Genomic DNA, 6,099 nt, shown 5'->3' on the forward strand with positions numbered 1-6,099 from the left:
GAATTAAATATCCGTGTTTTTTGCTGCGGTTTTGTAGAAAATTCCAAATCTGGTTGAAAGAAATCAAAATGCAAAATTAGTATTCTATCCCAGAAACAGACTTTCAGCCAGTGAGCTCTTCAGAATGGTTAATCTTTAAGCGTTTATGGAGACTGTATGGGTCAGTGCCTTTTGGTTTCATTTTTTTTTTACCAAGGAAATGCTGAATCTGTAATTTTCATAGCTTGGCTTACTATGTTGAATGTGTGTTTTTCGCCTTTGTATAATTATAGCCGTGTGATGATTTTTCACTGTCATGCATTTAGTCCCTGAGCAGATAAAATCCGACTTTAACCAACAACAAACAATTTGATCAACTGATAAGTTTAATTGCAAAGTGACGGGTATCCAAAAGTGCATTGATCTGTTTACATCTTTAAATATGCACGTCAAAATATGGAGCAGTTACACAACGCAAACTTTTATGCAGGTTGGCAGGTGCAGACATGGTACACACACTTATCTGTGCGTGTGTGTGTGTGTGTGTCTGACAAAGGCTGTGTCTGGAGGCTTCCGTCCTCTCTTTCACATCTCCCAAGGCAGAACACCCCTGTCTTGCCTGCCATTTCTCAGGCTGACAGCCGAGAGTTGGATGGCAGAGTGGAGCGGGGTGGACTGGGGGGGGGTAGGTGCTGAATTACCCTCATGTTCACTTGGCATCTCTACACCTGCGTCTGCAGGGCTGACCGGTGGGGAGGAAGCAGAGACAAGGCATCAGATAAGGTTGGCCTCTGGAGGCTTCTTGCTTTGTTGTTGCACCACCCTACAGCAGACCTCAGTGCCCTCACGAACCCTCTCCCCTCCTACTTGACACATCTCAGAGCAACGAATGCTTAGAGTCAGCAACTCATGCATTTCTCTTTTCCTCAAACTGACCTTTCTGTCTTTTATTTCAAGCGGATCAGGTGTTTTCTGCTGAGCCTGAAGTGTTATAGGTTTTAGCAATTTTATTGGCAGCTGGGAGTCTTTCATTCTCTTCCTGCAGGAAGCCTACATGCATGGCTGCACTATGACATACTAAACCATATTGCATTTATTTACTTCTGTGTCCAGAACAGTTTTTCACATGAACCGTCTTTTGTTAAGTCTGTTGGCGCTCCTTTATTCTTTTTTTGTCTTTGTTTCTGAGGTTTGTTGTTTTTTTTGACCAGGCTACGTTAGGGTGTAAGGGGCGGGGGTCCATACTGAATTACTGTCCCCTTTAGGTCAAGATGTGAGTCACAGGCCTTATTCAGTCACCACAGGTTACCAGCTCAGCAACATACTGTCCAAAATATGGTTTGAGAGGATGGTCGAGGGCTAAAATATATATTTCAAGATCTCAATTCGTCTATTTATATCTAGCTTTTTGTTTTTAAATCATGATGCATCCCAGCCCAGAGGACTGGAACTGTCCAATTACATTTGTTCAAAAGTTAATTGTTTCCATCCCCAGATGTTTTTAAAGATTAAGAATAAAAACAAAAAATCCACTGGGATGTAGTTCAACACCAGCCAGAAACACTGACTTAAGATGACAAATAATACACTTAAACACACACACTAGTTGGTTTAATAATAATAAAAAAAAGCTTTTTTCCCTTGTCAGCCATGCAAGTTGAGAAAATACCAAATTGTACCAAGAAGTGCCAACGCCTGTTGTTTGACATGAAAAGACTGAGATATTGATAAACCTCCTTACATGAGCAACACTATAGAATAATTCCAAAGAGACCTTCTTTTTCTTGGCTGAACTGAAATGGAATTTTCCTCAACATTCATTTAGGAGTGACGGGCCACCGTCCTTAATTCCAAGGCAGTGTTAACTGAAGTGTCGTGCTTTTCATGCATCTGAAATACACCTCGGCTCCATGTCTCCACATTTATAGCAGAGTCCTGCACCACATTGGGAACTCATAATACTGAGGTGAATCTTAAACAACTGTCTTGTTCTGTTGGTGCTTTTTTGGGTGGGGGGTGGAGGGGTTAATGTGACGTTACTTTAGGTGCCATGGAAGTAATGTCAGGCACCAGGTGTTCTCTTGGGAAGTACGGGGTGACTTACTTAACCAGAGAAAAGTTAGATTTAGTTAGACTTGTTAGTTTAAGATAATTACCGTAATTTCCGGATTATAAGCCGCTACTATTGTCACACGCTTTCAACCCTGCGGCTTATTCAAGGATGCTTATGCATTTTTTCTAATGGCCGCTAGGGGCGCTCAAGCAGAAAAGCTAAGCGTGAGACAGGGGGAATACGGAATATTTGTCGAGGAAGATCCAAATTTCATGTACATTGACGCTTTGAGAATGAATAGCAGGAACAGAAACTTATGGAACATGCAAAATGAAAAGCAGATGGTTTGAGCTGTCATTCATCTGAGTTGTCAATCAAAAAACTGGCTGTAATGGAAAACTATCTGTGATCCATACATCTGTTGACTCTGAACAGCCCCAGAAGGAGGCTATGAGATCCGGCACTAAGTCCATTTGACACACCCAAAAGCAGCCAAACAGCAAGGAGGTCACTTCTGCTCTTAGACCCCTCAGTCATGGTGCAACAAAAAGAAACACCCATGCTCAGCCCTATTTTGGCCACATCCCACAATCCCTTGCTGCCTTTAGACCCAAGGTGAACGTGACCACCACTACAATATGACGCAGCTTTCAAGTTAAAAGAAATTGTAAAAAGCAGTGGAAAAAAATCCACCATCACCAACGGGTTTTGAAAAGCTGGTCTGCTACGTGACGGAGAGGACAGCGTGACACTGACAACGACAATGAAGGAGAGACAGAGAGAGAGTGTGGCGAAGAATATCTGACGCTATTCCAATCCGACATCAAGGAGTGTGTTCAAATAGACTATAATGCTGGAAAGCAGAATATGCAATCTGTGTTTGTGCTTGCTTCTCCATCTCTAAGACTGTTTGGAGACGGGGCAGGGACAGCTCAACCGCGGCTAATAAACGGGTGTGGCTTATGTGTGTATAAAATGGTTTATTCTTTAAAATTGTAATGGGTCCGGCTTCTAATCAGGTGCGTTCTATAGCCCGGAATTTACGGTAATCACAGACTTGACAAATTGTAGCACAATTGTTTTGTGGGATGAAAGGAAAACAGGTAAAAGATTTAAGCTGTTGCTCATTTATTTTCTACGACCAGATATTTCAGCCTGGTGTCTCACACACGGTCATTACCAATCCCACCTGAGGGGAATAGACTAAAATGAGCAGTTGCATGATAGAATGATAGTAAGCACTTTGTTAAATGAGTACAGAATCTGCCCAGGTCAACAGGGCAGACAGGCGTCACCTAAGGGGTAAATAGATGTTGGTTTGCACTTTGTAACACCTGTCTGTCTGAGAAATTAATTGGAGAAAAAGAATGTTTGGATGTTACTGTGTGTTGATTTGACTGAGAAGAAGAGGTAGGGAGCAAAGAGGGGACAGCGTGTGAATGAACTGGGAGTTTTGACCACTGAAGAATATGTCTTAAAAATGAGAGGGGAGTGCCAGCACTAAAAACCCAGAACAGGAATAATTTAAAAAACTTGCGTTTGTTGCCTCCTATAAAAAAATAAAATAAAATGCATAGTGCAAAGAAAGTTGTCATTTAAGCATTTCATTACAAATGGAGCTTTGCAGGCTAACCAAGCAACCCTGGTCTTCTACAAACAAGATTCCGTCTGTTCACTTCAGTCTACAGCTCAAAATATATTTTGTCAAATCTACTATCAATAATAATTCTACACATTTGTCACTGCGAAACAATACATTTGGTAGTACAATAGTTTATTTTTTATTTTATTTAATGTGCTGTGTAAAACTGTTTAAATTGAAAAAGCACATGGTTTCTTGTTAATTATTTTTGTGTGACTTTTGAATAGTTCTTTTTACCTCATCTTTTAGCTTTTTATATCAGATTCTGTGGATATTTTAAATCTGTTGTACAGATCGATTTGGAGATGATTGACTCTGTCATCCTTGATCTGTTGCGCTTTTACACTCTGTACATTATTTTTTCTATATTCTTGTTTTAATGCTGCATTTTAATTGCGATTTTTTGTATATGGACTGAGCAAAGCTTGGAGGCACAATTGACTACATTTTCCTTTACTGGTTAAAAATCTCTTTCATTACCAAACAGGGGATTGGTTTCTAATTGACATGAGACCACCTTATCCTCAGCTCTATAACATTTTCACTGGGTGTGCTTGGATTGCCATTAGGCTCATCATGCCCATATTTTGGCATCTTTGGAAAGGCTAGGTTTCACTGTCATTATATCTAGCCACACAGCTAAAAAAAATGGATTCAAAGTGGCCCTGCAGAAACCAATGAGTCATTTGATCACATCATCATCCAACCCCACATAAAGGCATGATAAATAGGACAACCTATCAGGCGTGGTTGCTTTTTCTGTTTATCATCTGCATGGCCTTGTGATGAAGTAACAGCTGCTTCAGTATGAAAAATAAGCAATGGATGGATGAATGATTAGATGGATAGATTAGTTTTCAAGCTCATAATTAGAACATTTCCATCAAGACTTGAAGTTTGCTCACCAGTGATTCCACACTGCAGCTCTACCTCCAGAAAAAGTTAATAACAAGCTAAACTAGTTATTCCTCTCTCTTGCTTTTTCTAAGTTTAGTTATTTCATCTGGGAATGAACTCTGGACCGTTTCCGCTTTAGGTTTCAATCAGAACCCCAAAGAGCCCTTATTCATGAAGGAAAGCAGCAGATCAGTCAGATGTGCTGCTCTTTAAGAAGAGCTATCATGCGGTAAACTCAAGCTAAATCCTGTTTTTAGGACATTCAGTGTGGGATTGCTGTGTCTCCCTCATGACCCCAAACTTGATTTGCAGCATCTCCAGTACTTATACTCCTCTGTTTTATCTGTGTGAGCTTGTGCCAGGCCATGTGAAGATCACACTGGAATGAAGGAGTGGAACTGGGTTTTTTTTTCCCCTTTTTTTCTTTGAGGAGTTATTGAGGTCAGAGAAAGTAGAGCAAAACCATGGTGATTGCATCTTAAAAGTCCACAACATTCTTCAGGGATGAGAGAATCTCTCATCATAAAAATTCATGTAGTAAAATTCAGAAGAAACCCACAGAAAATGGCTGCAGTGCTTTCAAGTATGGTGGAGCTTATGTTGCCTTGCTTAAACAAAACTTCAGCCTCTTTTGATGCAAGCTTTTGTTGAACATGTTTTATCCGACCCCGCCATCACCCATCAGTAGCAGGGATAGGCTCTGGCAACTCCAAAAGGGACATAGCGGGTTAAGAAAATGGCTGGATGTATGCTCCATCACTGCACCCAAGGAAACATTTTAATGTTTCCAACGGGATTTGTAAAAAAAAAAAATAAATAAAAAAAATCTGCATTCAGGACTTACATCCAAACTGAATTATAGCAAAACGAGTATTAAACTGGTGTGCAATGAAATCACTCTTCCTTATGGTTTTCAAATGTTCTCAATAAATGTCTATGCAATAAATAAGCTGAATTTGGTGGTATTTGTGCCATATTGCACTTCAAAAGTGTCTGGCTTTTTGGTTGTCCCCTAACCTTTGGTGTCAAACACCATATTTGCAGTGAATGTTTTAACACTGAAGGCGGATTTCCGCTGGTCTGTCCGTGGTGCGCCTCCGTTGCGTTAACTCAAAAGAAAAGAAGGTTTCTCTAATCCATCAGAATGTTTGCATTGCCTTTGCCATGTCTGTGTTCAATGTCCGTCCCTCCACACCACAATGCAAGCTTTAGGCAGGAGTTCCCTTTACAGACCGTTGAAGTGTCAATTTTGCTACAAAGAGAAGGGAAACTGGAAACAGGTCCTGGTTTCAAAAGAAAAACGTGTGTTGTAATTTTAAAACAACACCTTAGACATAATGTCATATTTACAGTGACTTGTTTACGTTAAAACCCCAATAACATCACAATGGATGTCGAAAGTTTCATTGTTGAGATTCAAAACCCATAACATCATATATGACCCAAAGCATGAATTTTACAAGAACTCAGTTAGGAAGGAGAGGGCATGGGGTCTGATCGTTTAAGTGCTATCCTATGACCCCATCCT

The sequence above is a fragment of the Oryzias latipes genome, chromosome 1 (genome assembly GCF_002234675.1).
Source record: "Oryzias latipes chromosome 1, ASM223467v1".
NCBI classification, from domain to species: Eukaryota; Metazoa; Chordata; class Actinopteri; order Beloniformes; family Adrianichthyidae; genus Oryzias; species Oryzias latipes.